Source organism: Triturus cristatus, chromosome 5_1, assembly GCF_964204655.1.
Source record: "Triturus cristatus chromosome 5_1, aTriCri1.1, whole genome shotgun sequence".
NCBI lineage: Eukaryota > Metazoa > Chordata > Amphibia > Caudata > Salamandridae > Triturus > Triturus cristatus.
The window spans coordinates 797076138-797101320 of record NC_140587.1 but is presented as its reverse complement, the minus strand read 5'-3'; positions in this window follow the sequence as shown (position 1 = coordinate 797101320).

Below are 25183 nucleotides of genomic sequence, written 5' to 3'. Positions count from 1 at the left end.
GCCTGATGCTTTGCCTCTAATACTGATGAGTAATTGAAGTATTCCTGACAGGAAGATTGGTTTATCCCCTCATGAGGTCTTCATTGGAAATGCTATGAGATTGCCTGCTGTACCTGCAAATGCACTTGTGAGCATCGCAGATGATATGATACTCGATTACTGCAAGGGATGCCGACTGTCACATTAGATCTGCTTTAAGAACAGTGACATGACCTCAATCCGAGAGATTTGGTAATGATCAAGAAGCACGTTTAGAGGACTTGTCTGGAATTGAGATGAAAAGGCCCCTTTCAAGTAATCTTGGTCACATCATTGATGTTAATTAATTATGTGATGAATATGATGTCACTATCTTTCCTTTACACTTTTCCTTCCCCTCACTTGATGCACACTACCTTTCCTTCCTTGCTTTCTCCCGCATGTATGGGGCACTTGTTGTGTACAGCCTTTTTTTGAATCTTTTGCTGATTTATAAACATTCAAAATTTTCAATGTGATTAAATAACATTGAACAAGAAATTTAAAATTGTATTAGTGATCTTGTCTTATGTGTTTTAACCTTGTGTGTTCCAAAGAATTGCTCTACTGGGACCCTCTCTTCACTGTACTGTTTCATACCCAGGTCCCAGTGGCTTATTTGGGTCTACCCTTTCTTTGTAACCACTTAACGCCATCAGCAGTAGAAGAGGTTACATACCACCACATTCCGTTGCCATATATAGTGTCATGTAGTATATTGCTTACATTTGTATGTAGGCGAGAACATTTTGAATATTTTTATTCAAACCACGATTCAATTTCACTAGGTGCAAATCATGAATTTACACACTCAAGCATGGGAAATGGACATAGCTTGGTACTATTTTAGACCGTGTATGCCCATAGATAGTGTTAGGCTTATCAAAACAATCTAACTTGTTTAATATGGGCATCAGAAACAGTCTTGAGTATGACATTAGAGGGAAGGAATACTAACATTTCACATGGTAAAGATAGGGAAAATGATGTGTTGAAAACTGTTTGGAACAAAGAAGAAGATGCATTTAGAAGGAAAATGGTTTAACCAAAGCTAAAATTACACAGAAGGCAAAAAGGTAAAATTAGTGTTTACTAAAGAAGAACACACAGTAGAACCAGGTATTGGGGAATCAGTAGTTGTGAACACACATTTGAATTAATGGAAGGCACAAGGCAAAAATTACAAGGAGAAGAAACTGCAATTCTAGGAGTTTATTTTGTTTGTGGGTAAGATACTTACTTCCAGTTATCTGCTGATTTGGGAGGTTATTTGCTTTTTAGCTATGTAGTTTTCTAAGTTGTATCATGTATATATTATAAATGCATTAACAATGACACCATCACACAAACATACCCGTACTGCAGAAGATGAAACCCAGTTAGTGGGCAACATTTTGTGTGCAGTAATACCACCAGTAGGTGTCAAACTGAATGACAAAAAGATATAAAAAGTGTCAACAGTTGTTGACAAGCTGACACCTAGTTCTTCTGGACCATTATTAGTTGTAAACACTGAATTAGTTGCAATTAAATAAATCAAAACAGATTAGTATTGGACATTTTACTCACAGAAAAAGGCTGAGTCTGCAAGATGCTGAAAATTAAGCATTGCTGTTCCTACATACCAGATGAAAGCAAGAAAATTCGAGAATTTGCAAAAAAGATTTCTGATCTAAACCAGAGTTAGAGCAACTAGAAATACCCAAAATTTAGAAAACTTTATGAAGGGAATACACACAATTGGAAGCTGGTTTCCAACTATAGGAGGCGGAATCATCAAAGCTATTTGTGTGCCAATAACAATTATAGAGCTTTGTTTACTCTTTCTATTTTCATTATTCAAAGGCTGTACACACTGTATTAATAGGAGCAAGAGCAGGGTAATGAGTAAAAGAATAGAAAGAAACTAGTAATAAATGATAGTCAGTCAGTAAGTCAGTCAAATTAGCTTTATTCAACAATTAAGTCATTAAAGCACAAATACAAAAACCAATACATGACCCATAAGTATTAATCATAAACAATTTCCAATTAAAATAATAAAATCATGTTAAAAATTGTAAAAACTTCATCTCTAATCATCAAACGGTTCTAAAACCATATAATAATCCTGACCATTTTGAAGAAAATTCAATGCTAATAGACCCAGGCCTAACTTTTACATTCTTATCACTTCAGGAATTTTTTTCAAATTCAATTGCAACATAATAACAACAGTGATCAAGATGTACATTCATAAAACAAGTATATAATACTATGTTGCCAAAATTGCCAGAGATCTAATAGACCATGTCCATCCTAAAAATATTGCCAAGGCTATGACAATAGATGCCTTAGTCTGAACGCAATAGTCTTAATGCTGTGGAATTTTGTCTGGTACCCAAAGAACGACAAATTGGGGACGACCATATGCGACGTGGGGCTCTATACGCTGGACAAACGAATAACATGTGGGCCAAGGATTCAGGGTATACAAGACAAGTGGGACAGAGAGTATCAATTGACTTGTCCCATTTGGCCGAAAAAGTCCTTATTGATAGAGAGCCAATTCTAAATTGAAAATAGAGTTTTCTGTCATGAGGCTTTGTTATCATGTCCCAGTATGGCTCCAGCTTTTGTAGTGGATTTACGTCCAGGAAGTGCCCAGTTAGTGTTGAGGGGACGCTACTCCTGACAATATTGTCACTCACCCAGCCCCAATATCTTTCCTTCAATAAAATGATAATGACAAATATAAACAATCACTACAATTCAAAAGTTTGAAAAGAAAAAAAATCAACTAATGATGAAAATGCCTTCTGAGAGGAATTGCATGCGAAAGTGTGATGCTTAAATTAATCATCTAATGGGGAAATTGGACAGAAGATGATTAAAAATGCTAAATAAAATAGTTTATATCACATGTGCAACATTAACTTGCAATTTATATTGAACCAAATTTAAAATGTGTAAAAATAGTAAGCAGTCATACTCATTAGTACTAGGCCTCAAAATATTGAAAAGCAGCTTTGCTTCATGAGTGACTTGACAGAGAAATGTTTAAATCAGCATGAAAACTGTTTAAAAGTTGACGTTTCCATGACTATGCCCTTTTAGTGAAATGCTTCACATAACTCCGCAAAAATGTTTCAGATTAATAATGATGCTTTGAAATGTTTGCTAAAGAAATGTAATAAATAAATGAAATATTGGAGAATAATCACACAAGAATGTAATGCTTGAATAGAAATGATGAACTTAAAAATAAAATGAACTCATAGTATATTGGAGGATGTGGTGGTAAATAATTTCTCATTATAGCTGATGTTTCTATTTAAATAGGTCATTTTTCAGCTAACATACAGTTTGTTTTATTAGAAAGCTAGAAATGCAGACATGTTCATGGGAACAAAGGCTCAAATTGAAAGGCCTTGTATGTGGTCACTGTTCCAAATTTAGTTTCACACTTCACTACAACTGTCTGAAGTTCATTGCTCAATATGTGGGAAAGAAAGAGGAGAGCCTCGTCTCAGAAGAATCCTGAAAGCTGATTGGAGGAGAGGAGAAGAAGATTCAACATGGACTGCAACATTTCTTTCTTTTTGGCTGCTTATATTAGTGTGTGTTCTTAGAGCAGCTCATCACTAACACACATTCTCTATCCCACACATCCATGCTCTTGAGGCTGAATGCTGAAGGCTTCATGCGAAACACAGTTTGCTACTACATAATTAGGTTTGATTTATTTGCTTGAGACTCTGAGTTTCATAACTTCTTTTTATGGGAAGTTCTGCTGATATTGACTGATTGAATGTGAGTTTTATGCTCTATCTCACTCTTCCTCTCAATCTTGAACTCTTTATGGGTTCTGACTGACACCATTTTCGACCCATTCTTAGAACAGAGATTCTTTCCATCATGGAATGCGCTTGATGTTTTATTATATGAAAAATGATTTTGATCGAACCATAGTCTTATTATCAACTCTGTTAATTGACTGAGATATTGAACTAATGGAATAAAGACAACAAGATTTTACTAAACCTTTGATGAAAATAAAACCCTTGAAACTAATTCAAACTCTCATTATTGACTAAACTTTGCATTAAGATTTGTGATTATGATTTATGAGATGACTAGCTCCTTATTCTCATAAACAGCAGGCAAGATCTGTCGTTCATGCTCTTAAAGTGAAGATAGACAAAAGAAGAACCTCCATTTAAAAAAAACATAATTAGGGAGTGAGGAGCAGCTCTGTGTGTGAGACAATAAACCATAATATTTAAATTGCTTCTCACTCCAGCACACCTATCCTTCTCTTCACCTAACTGAGACCCCAAGGGTGCTCATCAACTTCTCTACATTTGGTGATTCAACCCCTCAATGAGGAAATAAAACTGTCTGTGGCCTATATGCAGTTTTAAAATACAATAATATTCCTACCAAAAGTGATAAACGAGCCAACCAATACCTCTATCTGTAGATGACAGAAAAAGCTGCGGTAAAACCAAAACCAACCAATTCCATAAGCTCAATATAATGCCCAATACAAAGCCAAAGAAAAATAATCAGTCCAGGTAAAATACTTGCTGCGACCAAGTAAACTTTATGCACCCGTTCAGTTTTAAATTCAAACTCGCAAAGGCTGACAACATGAATCTTCTCACCCAAAGATAAACCCTACATCAGAATCACCAACTGCAAGTGTGATTGACACAAACACCCCCCATACTGGAACAGCCACTCCAGAAAACATGACTTAAAGGTGTGAGTCCTGTGTGGCTTTATGCACTTACTTCTCCTCCCGAGTCTACACAACTCTGCAGTTCTTTGAGTGACAAATGCTGACACTTAGAAAACTGCCCCCTGGCAGAGAATCTCATCACCTCTTAGATCTATGAGGTTCAATGGATCTCCCACCTCCACAGTTCCCCAGGGGGACCTTTGGACTAGCTGCCTCCAAGAACATGTAATATCTGTGGAACACTGCACGATCCTACTGTAAAGTCAAAGAAATGCCCATTCAATAGCACTGGTGGTTGGTGAACAGGATGTTGTACAGGAGCTTAGTGACAATCCTTCTCACACTGCTGCCTTATTTCCTACCCTTAAGCAGTGCTTAATTTGAGCAATGGTTGCAGGATGGCACACTGATGCTCATTTATGGGGACCGGCATGTATTTTTCCTCATCAGACTTTTACCCACCGCAAGAGAAAAAGGCAAAAGAAGGAGAGAAAGAGGAAGAGAAATGCAGAAAAACTGTGACAAAAGAGAAAACCAGTGATGAAAAAGAACCTGCAAAAGTGAGATAAAGGTGAAGGGAGTGTCTGTTGATAGATGAATGAGGCATGAGGTGCAATCAACTCTATGCAGCCTTGTTATGCTGTACCTTTGTTGGTCATAGAGCCAGCCCCTGGCTTCTGAGTAAAACTTTGGGCCCTTGCATTAGATGGGGTCAGGCTCCTTTTCTGGATATACTCTGGAACCCCTGTTTGACTGACCGTTGGTTCCTGCTTAAAAGTGTGGAGGGGAGAAATAACTTGTCTCGTTAGATTTCACAGTCCTAATTAAACATGACTCAGAATAATCACTGAGTCCAGGTTCCACGTTTAGTTACTTTATTACAAAGCCAAGAATAATTGGACATGCAAACACCTCAAGATAAGGGTTTAGAAATACATTGGAACTAATACAAAGCCAAATCCCATGGGCAAAATTGAAACAGTGAAGCATACAAAGAATGACCAGTTCTAAGATTAGGATGCAGGCAATGACTGCCCCAACATCAAGGTTAGTCTTCATTGGAGGTTCGTAGGTAAAAAGCATTAATCTATCCCTACTCTACCACTAATGTGACATCCCTACTTAACATTCCCCAAGCAAGTTCAGGAAAAGGTGTCAGCGCATGAAGACTTCCTAAGAAGTGCACTCACGTTGAATGGGTCAAGTAGCATAAAGCTACAGAGCTCATTCTAAAATGTTCCTTCTCTCACCAGCCAGATCTCCTCTCCTAACTCAATCCCTGGGGCACTGTACCTAATTCCAACATCAAAATCAAAATCCCATTTCACATCACACGACCGCCTCATCCAGCTGGACACCTCCTCGTAGATGATTTTCCATTTTGTTTCGATACTTCCAGTTTCTGGTTCGGTGACCTTGATTACCAGGCCTTCTCCAGTGAGAAAGAACACCATCTCACATTATCAGCACGACTTGTTCAAGTGTATCCCCTCTCCTCCCTAAGCCTAATTCCTAAATCAAAGGCGTTATTCTAACTAATAAAGATGAATTTCTCCACCTGCAACAGAAACATGAGAAAGAAAAAGATTCTACATACACATGAACATTACAAACAACCCAGTCCTGAAGTGCCAGTGAAAGACACATGAGGCATACTGAAAATCGGTTAACATAAGCATCACGTGGAACGTCATTAAACATGCATATACATGAACCTTAATTTTGTGCATGTTCAAATCTGTACATTACATTTCAGTGAATTAGCTTTCATTAGTCATTTATAAACGAACATTAGGATTTTCACCATTTAGAAAACGATTACAATGTAAATTTCTCCACACTGCGTGAAGTATCTCTATCACTTCACTGTAAGCGTTATTACATTTCACATTCTAATAGCCAAATGTTAACATAACAAAAGAATAAATGCAGATGCAAACTACTTGTGATTATAATGCACCCCTACAAATCGAAGGGCACGATCGCGCTCTATCACATTTATTGTTTTACAAATTAAGCATTCCGTTTAAGTCTGCGAATGTTTCCACATTTGTGTTGTCAATGTGCATGGAATAAACTAGTAATTCACAGTCTGTCATGCTGAATAATACCCAAGGGAACCTTTAAGGATGTCTCTATCATTGATAAATGCAGAAAGAATGTATTTGGGTGTGATTTTCCTTAACTGTATTGTTGTGCAACTCCATTATGGAAAGGAGAACACATTAATACATATGCGTATAGTACCATAGCTAGTAAATTAATTGACAGGTATTCATCCATGACAAGGGTTTTCATAATATGCTGATTAGACCATTATGGTTTCACCAGTACCAATGATGTTATCCACCATGGCCAGTTCTTCTTGGCTCAATTGACGACTGTAGAACATACAAAGAATAGAACACTCAAGCACCAAGATGTGATCTACCCATAGCCATACACACAGATACGCACGCATACAGATGGACAGACCGACACACAAACACACACACACACACACACACACACACACACACACACACACAGACACACACACATAAATGTCCAGTAGCAGAAAGAGATGGAATTCATGTAAAAATTAATCCCACAGTGCCCCTTAAAGAGAAAATGCTGCCCTGGGACAAAGGGCGAGGTAAGGAACGTAAGGTCTGTCATAAGAGGAGCTTCCCAGCACCCATAATGATAAGGGCAGTGTCTAGATAATGTCTGGATCTGAGGTGCTCACTAAGATAACGAGTAGCATAACACTATTAGTAAATGTATTAGCTCATAACCCAATATATATTTCATACATGTTTTTTTAGATGTTTTACCATATCCTTCAGGAGAGTGAACACTGTTGAGTCCCTACAGACCCAAGGAATTGCTCTAGGACCCCAAAGGAACAAGAGCTGAGGGCACAGTCATACCACTGCCAAACAATCTCAAAATTCGGAATCTTCCTAACTGATGAAACAGATTTGGAAGTCTTTGGAGACTTTTACAAGTATTCACTTCTTGTATTAATTGTAGCAAATTATTTGGATGTTTTGTTTCTTTATTCTGCTTCATCTGAAATAGACAGATCTATAAGAGACTCAAAAAGTGTATTGCCACAATGAAAGTCAGCACCAACACATCGACCTATTTCTCCATCCTTCACTCATGGAGGTTGTCTTGGGGACAGTCAACTTTTTCCCCATCCAAAAAACTATTGAAGAAACACTTGAAGACCTCATTAAATCGATCCTACAATCTACAACTATCCTCATACAACTTACCATATCACTTGGTTTTATGTTAGGCCTGTCAATTGTGCACCTCTTTATTGAATAATACTGTCTACAAAGCCTTATATTTCTACCAGAACTATCCCTGCAAGTCTAATAGCACTTCTTCCTTAAGAAATTCCACCCTTCTTTCTTAGAGAAAAATGCATTTGTGACCAAGTCAATTTCACATGGTACTGAATGGTGCACTGTGTCTCCTGGATAGTGGTGATTTCTGGCTTTGTGTGATCCTTTATGTCTTGGTGACTTTTAACATGGCTCACTATAAAGCTCAATCGTGTATCTTATCCAAAAGGAGGTGCTTCTGACAGGTATCCTTGCACAAAATCATTTCAACCTCTGCACAGAATCTCTGCAGTCAGAAGGACCAGGTGTCAGAATCATCACCCACTGGGGTGTAGATAAGAGCCAGCTGTATCTTATAGCGTCATTCTCTTCTCATATTGAGAAACAATCTATACCCACACAAAACCTGGACAAGCTAATTGTCTCAGAAAAGGAATTTGTCTTAAAATCGAATCAACTCCCCCTTCTAAAAAAATAGACATCCACCAAAACAGCTTTGGAATCAAAAATCTAAAAATTGGTCATGTATTCTCATTTATCTAAGCTCTCTCTTAAAATGATTTGGCTTCTTCTTGGATTAATAACGTTTGATAAAAGTCCTTACCATCAGACTTCCAAAAACTTCCTTGTAGTATTTGTTGAGGAAGTTATATTTAATCCCTGACAAGCTTTTCAGATCCTTAATTCAGTGTTTGGTTGTCTCACACATTGACAGAGACAAGCAAGGGGCTCATGTGGGGGATCCCTATGACCTCAACTCTCCAGCTAGAGCAGTCAACCACTTACCTTACCTCTCTAGCTAGAGCAGTCAACCACTTACCTCACCTCTCTAGCTAATAAGAGAAATGTCTTTATTAGGAGCACCCACACACTGCGTATCATTTACAAATGAAGTAGGACACCGTCAAAAGAACTAAGAACACAACTTCAATAACAGTAGTAAATAAACCAATCAGCAAGAAGAGAACAATACTGAACAAACATTCTAAAGAAGAATATTATAAAGGTACATGTTGCATGAAAGAAGGACAGCGGGCGAATACATTGCAGGGCAATGCAGGGTAAGGCAGCAGAAAGACATACAGGTAACTACAAACAGTAATTACAACCCTGCCTTGTCTAGCTTATTGAGGGTTACAGAAAAACGGCTGTGGAGGATGGGGTACTCCCCTCAATTCAATCTATATGTAATCATTAGGTACCAGTTTCAGCGAACGTTATTCCACGGAGAACATTCTATAGAAAAAAAACAGGTCATGCTTCTGGTGGTTATATTGGGTGCTCAGGCTAGGTTTCCTGAGTCTGGTGTTTTTTGGGTTATATATTGCTGTAAAACCTCACTAGGACTCTATTGCTGAGGTACACGCTCTAAAATAGTCTTTCACGCCCCTGTTTTCTTCACTTTTCCCCACATAGCTTCTTCAGAGTGGCCATTTCACTAACGAGCCTCAAATTTGATGTTTGAGGCATATATGTTTTCCATATTTGCAAGTGATATTTACAAATTCCTTATGTCCTTGGCATCAAAGTGGGAGAGATGCTTGGAAATCTGCCAATCACAGCTCAGATTCACAGTAAACATGGAGGAGGCGAAAAGGAAGCTTTTCACTAATCAAAGACTGATTTCCTAGTCAATGTCGACTTTGTTAATATCCTCTGAGTGAAGAACAATGCTGTCTTATGAGCATTTGCGTTTTTTACACATTGATCTGCTGGATAGTACAATAAAGGCTCGATAGACTTCAGAGGTGAGCAGTGTTCTTTCATGATGCTTTTGTTTCATTGTTGATCAGAAGTACTGGCTGTCACTGTTTTTGTGAAGACTGGGCATTCAGCCTTGGTTGAATGAATGTACGTGGGAAATCCTGCATTTCTTGATGGTAGCAGAACAGCTGGCAAATGGGAAAGGAGGCCTGCAGGTTGTATTGCTTTGCCTCAGGGCAGGAGCTATTGAAGAAGCCAATTTAAACTCCAGGGGGCACATTTCAAATACATTAGAATCAGCCAAATACAGAATTACAGGCACTAAATAATATAAAAGATATTTTAATGTCTTCAAACGAAAAGAGCAGATTTAAAAAGCCATGCCAACTAACACCAGTCCCTTTGTTAAAACACAACTGGCAGCTACAACAAATGTTCCATTTTCGAAAGATTAAAACGTTATTAAAAGAATTGATCACACGTTTTATAGGAGTCGTAGATGCTGTTCACTTCTGCGTTTACATGTATACATATGATTTGCTAACCGTTTTTATATGAAATCCATATGTTGCTAGTGACATTGTTGTAAAACGATGCATGGAAGGTACACTGTGGGCACACAGCTATTTGAAGGGTTGTTTAGGAGTTGCCACGGTTTGTTTTCCTTTGTTTAGAAACATCATGGTGGAGTTCACTATAGAAGCAATACATGAAATATCCATTTTAGATTTTCACTGACAGCTTTAGACACAGTAACTGATAGCGGAGACACATTACATGACTTTTCCTTTAGCCTTCCAGGCTGGCCCACCTCCACTCTGTAAAATTGAAGGTCCTAGACCATCTGGGCAGCTGCATTTTCCTTTGCCCTTGTGGTACCCCAGTTTTTCTAAAGTGCTGTCTCTCCTCCAGCTGCACATTGGGTGCCCTCGATTGGTCACCCCAGTGTGTTATATTTGAGTTCAGAATGTCAAATGAGATGCTATTCAATCCTGAGGTTCGTAAAGATTTGGAAAATAGAATTGTGTTTTTAACCTTAAAAAACTACACCTGCTCCTCCAGCGAGAAAAAGTTGACCTGGAAAGCCTTGTGAGATGCTAATAGAATTAAAGGATTTCTCATTTTTTTTTTTTTTTAAAAGGAATAGATGAAGGCCCCTCGTTATTGCACATTTTAATACAGTTCATCACTGCTAAAAGTTCTCGTCACATTCTCCATATCTAAGTTATCTACACATATCAATTTGTTTTAGAATAATGCTTGGTTGCCCATTAGACAGCTTTCTTATAATTATTTTTCGAAACAAATATTTTGGGTGTCTTAAGCATTCTTCTGCAGTTTCCTGTGTTTCTTATCCATCAACATTTTAAAGTGGCACGGGTGCAAGGCTTCATGTTTTCAGGACAGCAATGGGGGAGGGGCGCTGCAGGTATCACCGCCACTGACTCACCATCACTGGTGCCCGCATACCACCAATGCTTTTGCTCGGCTCTTGACCTCCTCAGCGCAATGGGGTGTGAGAAGGCTCTCCTGTTTCTTACTCCCTGGTGGACCCACCTCTCATCAATCCCACTACACCTGGCACTAGTTAGCACAGAACTTGCATTGTCTCAGTTCACGCACAGCATCACAGACTGTGATGTGAGATGGAGAAAAACAGCACACAGCAGGGCAGCATATATGCATGGATGTCTCCGGTACTGTTATTTTCGGAGGAAGGGGCCCCCTGCATACTTGCCATGAGCAGCGAATAACAACTATCAATTTGAAAATATTCTTGAGCAAGATATTTGTTATATCAATCTGCGGGCATGTGAATATCAGGTAAACATAACACAATACATACTGGTCAAAAATAAACAATAGAATACAGGTTTTTCTGTCAAAAATAGCATATATTGTTGTTATTATTTATACAATGTTAGAAAAAACACTAACATGGGAATTGGTGAAGCAATGTAAAAACGTTGCCCTTAATAATGAATTAATACAGAAAATAGCACACTGATACAACAGAAAGGACATTATCTCCATTTAACAATGAGTTTTGTTATATAAAACTAGAGGCAGAAAGCCCTCATTACATCTGTCATATTTCAACAAGGACATTAACCATATTGTGTAAGGCTTGAAGATATATTTACTATGCGTGTTTCGGCAATAGTGCCTTCATCAGGAAGCCAAGCAAACACAAGGAGATAATGGAAGGACCACTGAAACTTTTCAGACACTCACCCCCAGTATAAGATCTGCGTTGGATCCATCATCATTCTTTAGCTCACTTCGCACAGTGAGCAAGGGACCCATGTCTGGGCATACCCATCCCTCATAGGGTGAAAAGTGCTACGCAAACAAATAATGGACGGAATGCTCAATAAATCATACATTCACCCCCAGGCAGGAGATCTGGGTTAAATTCATCGTTCTTTTGCTCACCATGCCACCCCAGTTTAGACCCAGCCATATGCAGATCAGTCTTCACCCTGTGCCTCATGGGAACAGTCCAGACTGAACTGCCAAGCCAGGTTCTCCCTGAACCGGAAACAAGCATCCTCTGAATGGTTTCTGGGTATTACCCTTCATCAGCCAGGCTAGCTTGAATCCAGTGGCACAGTGAGCAAGGGACCCACGTCTGGGCATACCCATCCTACTTAGGGTGAAAAGTGCTAGGCAAACAAATGATGGACGGAATGTTGAATAAATCATACATTCACCCCCAGTCAAGAGATCTGGGTTAAATGCATCATTCTTTTTCTCTCCATGCTGATGCAGCGGAGTTTACCAGCTCTACACATTCATACATGCGACACTCATTTGGGCCCATATACATTCATACACTCAATGAGCTAGTAAATATCCACTGGTCATCAATTTTGTTTTACCCTAGGAAACCTTTACACCAGTATTCTTACCATTCCTGTCTCCTGAGTAAATGCACATTCAAACAATCTAGGAGTAGATTAGAATAGGGAGGGAAATACAATAATGCATTTAACTTTTATTTTGAAAGAACCACAGACTCAGAAGGAGTTTTAAAAGTTTATTTGAATTAATAATTTTGTGAGTCAAATCAGAATACACAAGGATATTCCAAAAATGTCCATTAGGAAAAAATTGTACAGTTAACTTATAATCAGTTTGCATTAATACATTTCTTGCAATGACAGCACTTGAGGAGAGAAAGAATAGAGAGCAAGTACGGAGCATTGACCCTACAGTTATATTTACCTAGAATGGTGTGAAGACCTAGACATCAGAGAGTCAAGGATTCAGGACCAGTTCAGGGCAACGAGGGTGACCTCTCCTAGTGTAACGCCAGTGTTACACCTCTCTCTGGTGCTACTCTTTCCAGCTTGGGCTCGTCCGGACCCCTTCCTAGATGTGCCTCCACGGTTGTTCGCGAATTTCCCTAGTGTTGGGCACTTCAGTCAGATTGCAGCAAATTTGGGCAGCATCTCAGCATAGCATCAGCATCTCAGCATCAAGTGTGTTTAACTATCTAGAACTTACCTCTGTTATACCAATTAAAATGAATGATCCACCCCCAAATGTTTCAATTCCATGTACACCTGCAATTTGATTGGGCCAAGCAGTAGGGTGAGGACATCACACCATACTAAGTGCAATATTTATTCCCACAAGCATTTCATATGTGGATCGATAAGTCTGTAATACAATGTTGCGTCCTCTTCCTCTCGTAGGGTCAAGAGTTTGTTTTCTCATGTCCTTTCTGGGCTCAGGGTTTGGCAGCCAGTCAATTACTTCACTTGTTCAGGACAAGCAAACGTTGCTCATGCGTAGAAGCCACAAGGAAACAGAGACGCAGTCACCCTCCAAGGCCCAAATAAGAACTATTAATAAAGTCAGAGAAGAACATGTTAGAATACAAAATTAAATGAACTCACTGTATACCACTTATTTCTACTCTAACCCCATTTACTTAATAAATCTTTTGCATTAATGGCTTAGTAAAACTTGCATAGGTTAGTTTCAGCAAAGCATGTGCGTTAGTGCGTTCCTTTAAAGCAGCCATATTAGGAGCTATTGTGCAGCTGCAAAGATTTCCCCCAAATGACAGAAATCGTCATACTACGTAGATGTAGTAGACGCATGTGCAGGAGAGTGCCCGCGTTGTTGCGGCCATTTTAGGACACTCGGGTTATTCATTAGCGAAGCACAAAGGAAAGCTTCCCTAGATACAAATGTAAAATGTGGTGCACTGTTAGTACTCACAGACAGGTTGATTATAATGTTACAGGTTATTTGAGAGGATTGCATACGAGCAAGTTTCTTTTTATACGAAACCTTGCTCCATCAATCCCCTCTCTGATGGCATTTTATGCCATCAGTAGATTCTATTAAATCAGATGCCAACTTTAGCATTCTACCATTTCAATGTCTTCAAATCTTTTATTCCTTCCTTTATCTTTCCTAAATTGGGATCCTTTCATTCTTTTATAGATATTTCCCTTCAATTCTTCAAGTCGTATTTCTTCTAATTTTCTTTTTCTACCCTTCTCATTCATTTGGTACCTCTTTCTTTTCCCACTGCATTTATGGCAACACAGTATCATCAGAACTAACAAAGTTATGCCCATAATTGGCAATAATATTTGACCTAACATACTCTTACCTATGTTAGAAAACCAACTAGTGATAGTGGAAAAGCTATTTACTATTTTCTTCTATACACTGTCAACCTCCAGTGGTTTCAGTTCCTCTTCCAAATGAGTAATATTTTTAATATATTTTCCAATCTCTACATTTTTGTCAGGTATATAAGTGCAAAAATGTTGCGCTTTCAGCATTTTACAGACTCCACCCTCTTTTGCCAATAAGATATCAAGGGCAAGTCGATATTGCAAAACCATTAATCTAACAGCAACTAATTCTGTATTGATCAGTAAAAATCCTCCAGCAGTGTCAGTAGATAATCGATCAACTACTGTTGACAATTGACAGATTTTTCGAGAATTCAGCAGATCCCCCACTGAAGATATCAATGCACCAAATATCACCTACTATTTCTGAAAAACTAGCTCTTTATATCGTGTTAGTCCACTACTGTCATTATTGCTTCCAGTGATTATTTTAACATGATAGACTTTAATAATAATAATAAATGAGTTTCTAAAGCGCTTGGTTACACTAACTAGTATGTCCCTGCGCTGCAGCTAGCCCCCCAAATTGTATTGGTGAAAAGAGACACTTGCATAGGTTAATGGCACTACATGCGAAAGAGCCAGGTTTTTAATTTATGGAATACTATTCCTAAATAGCAACTCCCATACCAGTGATCAGGCAACCTAAAATAGGCTTTGTTTCCACAAATTCCAGGAAATACTGGATCAGTTCCTCCTTTTAGTCCCCAACACCAATTACTAAGAAATTATGTTCACATTCACTGGAACCAATAAATACGTGATTATATATCACCTACTATTTCAGAAAAACTAGCTCTTTTATATCTTGTTAGTCCACTACTGTCCTTATTGCTTCTGGTGATTCTTTTAACATGATAGACTTTAGGGAATACTATTCTGAAATAGCAACTCCCATACCAGTGATCAGGCAACCTAAAATAGGCTTTGTTTCCACAAATATAATAAATTCCAGGAAATACTGGATCAGTTCCTCCTTTTAGTCCCCAACCCCCAATTACTAAGAAATTATGTTCACATTCACTGGAGCCAATAAATACATTGTTATATTCTGTTTTAAGTATATAGAGACAGATTTTCACGTTCTTTTCAAAATCCAGAGAAATAGCAGCATGAGTCTTGCCATTTACTAGAAGGTCTTCCCTTTCAACACACTTAGGTATCTGAGGTTTTGGTTCAGAGACTCTTCTCCTGTGATCTACTAAATTCAAAAATATCTTTTCTTCTTCATGTAATTTACAGGTTAAGTTGCGTTTATCTACATCAGTTATATCTATTGTCTTCATTGTTAGGAAATATTCACACATAAATTGTGAGTCTCTAGTACTAAGGACAGGGTTCATGCTTTTTCGCATGGTAACTTCTGAAAATATTACATCTACATTTGAATGATAATACTGCAGTTTTCCAGTTCTATAGAATAAACTAGCTAGTACGCTACATGAAATACCGTATGTCAAGGGTAAATGATGATAAGTTACCCTTTCAGCTACTGAGTTCGGCAATTGCATGCAAACATAACAATCACTAACTTCCATAGTTTCTACATAATGTACTAAGAGATTTGCAAATACATTTAAATCAGTTTCATTCTTATCTACAGTGTGGTGTAAATCTAGCTCATCTGGTGTTTCTAAGTCTACTCTATTTCCTTTAATGCTTGCAACTTCTGTATGTTTGTTAGTACTATTCTGCTTGTCAGTAACCATCAAATAGGGAATGGCTATTGCTAATATTATCCATGTTACAAGGACTAATATTAAACTACATATACAGATTCTACAACACTTCTTTATACGGCTTTGTTTTGGGTTTCCAGTAACTTTATCATAAGACATTTTTGGCCAAGAAGATTTGTCTCATCTTTAATTCAGAACCTGATATGAGATAACACCTTAAGCGTCTTCTCTCTTTCAAGTCGGCCTCACTTCTTCCTCAATTTGTTCAACATTCAGCTCTTCATCACTCTCTTCATTTAAGTCGAGTTTTCAAAGTCTTCAAGAATAACATATGTCCATTCAGGACCTTTGAATTTGTTATTCAATGTCTTCTATCTTTGACTCCTTCGCTTTGGTAATATTTTGGAAGGTCCAGATTGACTAGTTACTTCATTTACTTGATCAGGTTCTTCACTGATTGTCTTAAGACGATATCTTAATCTCTTGATAATTCTTGGCCAATTATCACCTTTTCGACTTTTCTTAAACTTCACTGCACTGCCAGGTTCTTCAAGACTCCTTTTCTTTTCTTTAGATTTTGGCACAACTTGATCAGCTTCGTCTTCAGATTTACTCTCTATCTGTCCTTGTCATGGGCTTATCAATTTGGCCTGTTCTGCCTGGATGGGTTCATCTACCTCAATCTGACCCTGTTCGGGATTAGTGATGTCTGGTTTCTCTTCTGTATCCTGAACTTGCGTTTCTATGCCTATCTGGTCCAGTTCAGGTCTTTTTACCTCTTTACATTCTTCTGCCTGAACGTTTTCTCTAAGTCCTTACTGTCCCTCCTCAGACTCCGGAATTGGGCTTTGAGTTTCTTCTGTCTGAGTATATTGTTCTCTCCTTAGCTGTTCCTGCTCAGGCTCCCTAACAATTGTTCCCCTACTTTCCTGAGCGAGTTCTTCTATACCTGTCTGGTCCTCACTCTCTTCCTAGCTATCTAACTGTGTTTGACTCCTTGTTCTTATAAGTACTTCAGGTATATCCACCACTGGGATCCAGTCATCCTGATATGTCCGCGGTTGATCTTGGGCAGCTACCTCAGGATCTTCTATAGGAAGTTCTTCAGCTGCACAACCTTCAGCACCATCAATTTCTTGTTTCAATTCTAACTCTTCTTCTTCAGGAGCTGGTACCCTTTTGGTATGGCTTGCATGGATCCAATTAGGCAATCCTGCACACTTTACAGCTGTTGAGGTAGTCAATATAACTTGATGCGGTTTATCCCACCTTGCGGCTAGTCACGATTCTCGAGTGTGATTCTTCACAACTACCCAGTCACCGGGATTCAGATCATGCGAGTGGCTCAGCTGTCGGTTGAAAGCGTCTTCCCCAACCTGATGAGAGATAGAGCGCACTCTGTCAGCCAACTCTTTGCAATACTCCAAAACCAAATCATCAGCTTGCGTCCTGGTACACATGATTGTCTCATTGCTCTTCCCATGATTATTTCATGGGGACTCAATCCAGTATTTTTGTCTGGAATACTTCTGAGTCCCATCAGAACAAGAGGCAAAGCATCAGGCCATTCCAGTGGGGTGGAATGGCCGAGTCTTGACTTGATTGTGCCATTCAATTGTTCTACCACTCCAGAAGCCTCTGGACCGTAAGCGCAGTGCAATTTTTGTTCGACTTTGAATGCTTCACAAATTAGTCAAATTATTTAATTATTAAAATGAGAGCCTCTATCTGATTCAATCGTTACTGGAAAACCAAATATAGGGAAGAGTTCTCTCAATAAGAGTTTGGCCACTGTCTAGCTGTTATTTCTTCGGGTCGAGTATGCTTCCACCCACTTTGAAAATAAACAAACTATGACAAGTACATATTTCAGCCCTCGACAAGCAGGCAGTTGAATGAAATCTAATTGAAGTCTCACAAAAGGACCCTCTGCCTTTCCGATCTTTCCCATGCAGACCAAAGGTTTCCTGCCAGGGTTCATTTGTTGACATATTAAACATCTTTGGCAAAGGCTCTCTGCTACATTCCTGAACTTTGCGTTAAACCAATCTTGTCTGAAAAGTCGAATCATTGCATCTCTGCCCACATGTGTGTCTCCATGGTACATTCTAGCCATTGGTGCAAGCATACTATCTGGTATGACTGGTCTGCCATCATAACAAACCCACACACCATCTTCTGCCCTTCTTTGACATCCTATTTTCACACACTCTTCCTTTTCTCTCATGTCTACTGTGTCCTGCAGATCTTTCACCTCCTCCCGGATCCCCACTCCTGCAAGTAGCATAAGTTGGCAGCTGATTTCACAAGTTTCGATTTGCTTGTTTAAGGCGATTTTATGCCTTGTGCAGTGTTGGGCAACCTGGTCAGCATATCGGTTACCGGCTGTCACATAGTCATTTCCTGATTGGTGAGCAGCACAATTAACCACGGCCACCTCTTTTGGTAATTGAATTGCCTCAAGTAATTCTTTCACAAAAATTCAATTTTTAATGGGGGTCCCTGAAGAAGTCAGGAAATCCCTCTGCATCCACAGTTGGCCAAAACCATGCACAACCCCATAACCATATTGACTGTCAGTGAATATGGTTACTCTCCAATTTTATCCAATTTTGCATGCTTTAATTAAAGCGATCAATTCAGCTACTTGTGCAGATCTGACCTCTGGTAAATAGGATGCTTTGACTATTTCAATTAATGTACCTACAGCGTAAGCAGCACTCAATCCTCCCTCCTCTTGTCGCATGCATGAGCCGTCTACACACAGCTCATGTTCTGCATTTTTCAAGGGTTCCTCTTGTATGTCAGGACGTGATTTGGTGCTAAGTTCAGTCACATCAAGACATTCATGCTCAACCTCATCTTTCACTTCTTCTTCGTAAGGATCAGGTAGTAAGGTGGCTGGATTAAGAACAGTACACCTCACAATTGTCACATTTTCAGCTCCCAGTATTATTCTTTCATATTTTGTCAGTCTACTGGGAGTAAGGTACTGCGTTCGGGTCCTGGTCAGTAAAATCACCACTGCATGAGGAACGTACACCTTGACAGGGTGTCCCATCACAATCGACTCACTCTGCTCTATGCTTACACAAGTTGCAGTAACAGCTTTCAGGCAACCTGGCACAGGCCACAGGATCCAAGGTAGCGGAAAAGTATGCCACTGGCCTTCTCATTAATTGCTGTCTCTGTGTTAGTACTGAAAGTGCACAATTACCCCGCTCATAGTTGAATAATGCAAATTCTTTTGAATAGTCTGGCATGCCCAAAGAAGGTGCCTCACACAAGTACTCCCACAACTTTCTAAAATATCCTATACTTTCCTCATCCCATTCTACGGGCTCTTTCGCTCTCTTTCTGGTCATCTGTATCAGAGGTTTGGCTAGTAAAGCAAACCCTACAATCCACTGCCTACTATACCCTACAACTCCAAGGAACATTCTTATTTCTTTTTGGGGTCGTGGCAACTGCATTTGTCTTATTATTCTGATTCTTTCAGAAGTCACCCCTCTAACTCCCCTTTCTATTTGATGTCCCAGGTATTTAACTGAATTTTTACAAAACTGAAATTTCTCAGGGAACACTTTATGTCTACCCTTTGCCAAATGTTTTAACAATGCAATTGAATCAGTAACACAGTCATCTCGTGTGTTTGACGCCACCAATAGGTTGTCAATATACTGCACCAGGACTGACTCTCTGGGCAATACAAGAGATTCAAGGCTTCTTTTGAGAATCTGATTAAAGATTGAAGGACTTTCAGTGTACCCTTGAGGCACACGATTCCAGACGTAAGCATGCTCTTCAAATTTGAACGAAAATAAAAACTTCCTATCTGGATGTAATGGAATAGAAAAGAATGCATGACATAAATCAGTTACTGTGAACCATCCTGCTTTGAATGGTATCCGATAAAGAATCACAGCTGGATTAGGCACTACGGGGCAGAATGTTACAACAATCTTATTAATTTTCCTAAGATCTTAAACCACCCTATATTTTCCGTTAGGTTTCTTAATGCCAATTATAGGTGAGTTACAAGGACTACTCATTATTTCTTTCAGGATACCTTGTTCGACCAATCACTCTATTTCTGCTGCCACACCTGCTTTTACTTCTGGACTCATTTTGTATTGTCGAGTATTAGGATCAACAGCACCTTCTTTCACTGCCACTTTTACGGGGTCTACATTTGCCATTAATCCTATTTCTTTTCCAGTAAAGTCCCATATCTATGCATTTACAGTCAGTTTGACTTCGGCAGGTAATTAATTTTGTGTCATCATCGAATATAATTCATTTACTTCTGTTCCCTGTTTAGCTAACATGAACTTGTAAACTCCATCTTCATCTGGGGTTTGTATTGCAACACCATCCGGTGTGCAAAATATAGTGCAATTCATTTTGCACAACAGGTCTCTTCCAAGCAAGTTTACAGGGCTTGTGTCACAGACCACGAACTTATGCATTTCTTTAAAATTTCCAATTCACACCTCCATGGGTTCTGTGATTGGCGTGCTAATCCGTTTGTTTGAAACACCTACAACATGGATATTCTCTCCCGAGCGGGGCAGGTTAGGAATGTCTGCTGTTCTCACAGTAGACCTGGTAGCACCAGTATCCAACAAGAAAGTGATATAATTTCCTTTCACTTTACCTTCTATGTATGGAACTGACTGATCTACCGGTAGGGATGCGCCAAGCACGCACTCCCCTTCCTCCCCCCTCAGGCACCGTCATTCCTGATCATAATCAATCAGTGGGTCCTGCAAAAGAAACTATGAGGTTACGAAATTTTTCTCACCACTTCCTTCTGGAAATCCGGCGTCCACACTGTACTTCGCTTGACTCACAAAATTTGACTTAGGGGCAGGTGGCAATTGACTCTGAAGATCTATACCCTGTTGCTGATGATTCATTAACACCTCATTCTGTGTCTGTGGATTTAAATTTTTATTCAGTACATTATTAACTTGTATAGCTTTACACTTGTTCTTCCAATGCCCCAACTTCCTGCACCCGTGACAGAGAAATGTTTTCTTTGCCTCTTCCCGATTTAATCTTCCCCATGGCTTTCCTCCCTTATTGTCACCTTGACCTTGTGCTCTTCCTTGATTTTCTGACTGTTTATTTAATTGGAGCTCTTGCTGTTCAACTAATTTTACTTGGGCCCACATTACTTTTTCTTCTAAAGCTTTTCGCTTGTTATCAATTTCGTCCCCACAATATTTTGCATATTTTAAAATTTCGTCAATGGGCTTTGATTGCCTGCACAGCATGTGCTACTTAATCATTTGAGATATATCCAATCTCAGCCACAGACACAAATTGATACACATTGCCCTTCTATCATTATTGATCTGATTTACCTTCCTGATCAGATAATTATCCATTGTACCCACCCCAGACGAAATTTTATCACTTTTTCCTTTAGACATCAAGTTAACTTATTTCTACCCACTGTCTAAAAATTGCTACAATGATACAGCCCTACAACAGTCAGCACTTTTTACCCACACAAATATTAAAATATACACTCACAAATCGCAACATATGAACATTCCCTGCAGAACCAAAGTCTCTGGCCCAGCCCAGAATCCTCAGGCCTCTGGCCACAGAGGGCCCGCCCTTTGCCCGGGCTAGGCCAGGCGTCCCGCTCGCGTCCCGCGACGCGGGCAGCACAGGCCTTTATACAGCCTCCTGGAGGGCGGGAGATGCCGGTGGCGGCTCCTGCCACAAAGCACCAAGGGAAATGTAGTCCCCCGCTCTGCGGCCGCTGATGGCAGGAGCGGCGGCGGGGGGACTACAGCAATGGAGGAGCTGTCGGACAGGATTCTCAGGCAGACAAGATAATGAGCCGCTGCTGTGGGGCAGAGTTTCGCTGGTTTTTCAAGCCTCCCAGGTATGGTTTAACATTGGGCTTACGCCCGCTCCACAAACAGCGCAGGCCTTTATACAGCCTCCTGGCCCTCCAAGAAACCTGGTCTATTGAACCAGTGTATATAAGTGGCTATAGAAGCTTTTTTACTCCGGCCGTGGGGGGCCAATATGGGAGAGCAAAGGGAGGTTTAATTACGTTCCTCTCAAACCAGCTCAAATGTGAGCAGGTTTGTTTTATGCCAAAATCTAGTTATTATCAATTAATAACCTTAAGCAACAAGAAGGGAGTTAATGTTGTTGTTATACATTTTTATAATAATATTCCGAGAAAAGAAATTCCTAGCATTTTAAAAATGCTGAGGGAGGACATACAACACGAAATAGATAAAACCGACAGGGAATTAATAATTTTATGGGGGGGGATTTTAATTGCCCACTCTGTGTAAAGGGCAAACAGGGTATCTGTGGTTTAAAGTTAGAGCAGGAGATAAACCTAACCCATTTTGATCACTCTCTGACCGGGGACCTATTAAATGATATATTGTTTATGTACGATCTGGGTTATGCAAATGAAATAGCCCAAAAACCTACTACCTTTTTGCCCACATTTATTGGTAGAGGAGCATTGTCCACTATTGACTTTATCATTGCCTCAATCAGTTGCAGCCAAAAGATCAATAGGATAAAAATTATGGAGTTGCCATTAAGTGACCATCTGCCTCAAATAATGGAGGTCAAAAACCCATTTTTTGATCGGCATGAGGATGTGCCCTCTATGTGCACAGCTCCTGATGTGGCACTTGGGAGACAGAATGGGTACACTCTTAAATGGGGTAAGGTTGTCCCAGAAATGTTTTTAGGTAAATTGTTGAATGTTTGCTCAAATAGTTTTGTGATCTGCCTGGAAGAAAAGTCTAACAATGAGCTGATAATAGAGCATTTTAATATAATAGCTTCCACAATTAAGAATAGTCTGCGGTGGAGGTAAAGAATAGGGCAAAGGGTAATAAAAGTTGGTTTGACAATGCCTGCACAAGGGTATTGACTGACTTGAAACATGCTATTCATAGGATACCCCGAGATCTTTTAGAAATAAGAGGTTTTAGGACAAAATATAATGAGGCTTTAAAAAATAGAAAAATGCTATAAAAAAGGAGGCCCTAGAAGCTCTATGTGAAGCATCACAGCTTAAGGATGCATTTGCATTCTGGAGGGCCGTAAATACCCCGTTCCTCTATGACAAGTCGAAAGCGCGCATGGAGATTGCAATTGCTGAGAAGGACTGGGTGGAGCATTTCTCGAACCTTTATAGGTCCCAAGATGAAAGCCATATTATAGATCCTGTTACAATGGGTAATATTGGTGCAGGGGCTGAAAAATTAGTAATAACCCTGGAGGAATTTATGATGGGTCTGAAAGCAACGAAGGGTGGCAAGGCCGCAGGGCCTGATGGGATCCCAGCAGACTTGTACAAAGCAAACATGGAGATCTGGGGACCCATGCTGGTACAATTCTTTAATGCAGCACTGGCAAGGGGTTTAAACCCATCCTGGTATACCTCGGTCATTGTACCTATATACAAGAAGGGAGATAGACAAAGCTGCATATGTTACAGACCAATCTCCCTTCTAGACTCATCTGTAAAAATCCTTGGGAGAACCATTCTGGCAAGACTACAAAGCTGGGCTGAGGAGAACGAGATAATGAGTGACCTACAGTATGGATTTCAAAAGGGCATTGGTACTGTCGAACAATGTTTAAACGTAATGATTTTGCAATCTAAGTACACGAGGATAAAAGGTGAACGTCTGTATCTTACGTTTGTTGATCTCATGTCGGCGTTCGATTGTGTGTCACATGTTAAATTATGGGCAATCGTGAGAGGGCTGGGTGTGGAAGATTCCATCATTTGCTTTCTGAGAGAATTATACTCAGGAGCCACAGCATCGATCCGTTATGGTAGGGGGGCCAATGTACCAGAAAATTGGGGGGGTGTTGTGGTGTACGCCAAGGGTGCGTCCTGGCCCCATTCTTATTTCTGGTGTACATAAATGGACTTCAGCATCGCCTGCTGCAGGAGTGCAGGGATATGCCTAGGGTTGGGAAGAGATCTATCCCTGCACTCTTGTATGCGGACGATGCAGTCCTAATGGCTCGCACTCCCTTGGCCCTACAAAACTTGATAATATCTTTTGAGAAGTTCATGTCGAGTATAGATTTAAAAGTTAATTGTAGCAAAACCTTCTCCATGAACTGTGGCACAAGATCTGGAAAGCAGACAAAAAGAATGTTTATAAATAATGTTCCGTTGGAAAACACTTCTACTTTCCCTTATCTTGGTATTTTGTTCCATGAATCTGGGGTGTGGACAAGTGCTGTAAAGGCCAGAACCCTTTTGTTCTTAAAAACAATAATGGCCTTAAAGAATTTTATTAAAAAGCTGGGCAAGAAACCGATAAAAGAAATTTTAACAATATATAACGCCATGTGTACATCAGTAGCTCTGTATGGCTCGGGTCTTTGGGGGTACTCCAACATAGATTCAATTCAAATAGCCGAGAATAAGTTTATGAGGGATGTCCTGACAGTACCACAAAGTGTTGCCACCTAAATCTGTCATAATGAATTTGGACAACCTCATATATCAGACTTAATTAGAATACAACCCATCCTCTTGTGGCATAGGGTATGGATAACAAATGAGTGTGTCATGAACCGGGCTATATTGCAGGATGTATTAAAATTGGAAAATGTGGGTAGATATGATTGGCTAAATTATGTTAAACATTTCCTTATTGAAATTGGCTGCCAACTATATTTTGATGACCCACTTTCAATGGGTAATATACCCAGAAAAATGTTGAAAAAGCTATGTATGGAATACCTCGAGGAAAAGAGAAGGCGAGAGGAAATGAAGAAAAAGACAGTAACCTCGCATCTCTTGTTGTTAACTGGCAATAAAGTACAGCCATACTTAACCCTGCCGATGTCAAATTATGATCGATTTCTTTTGACCCGTTTTAGATTAAATATTGTTTTTAGACTCTTGTCCTGCCCAGAAATGAATTCATGGTTGCGAAATTTGCCTATGTGCCCGTGTGATGACTCCTCGTCCCAATCTGACATCCATATTTTATTTTTCTGTAAATTTTATATTTCACCACGTAGGAAATTCATTAT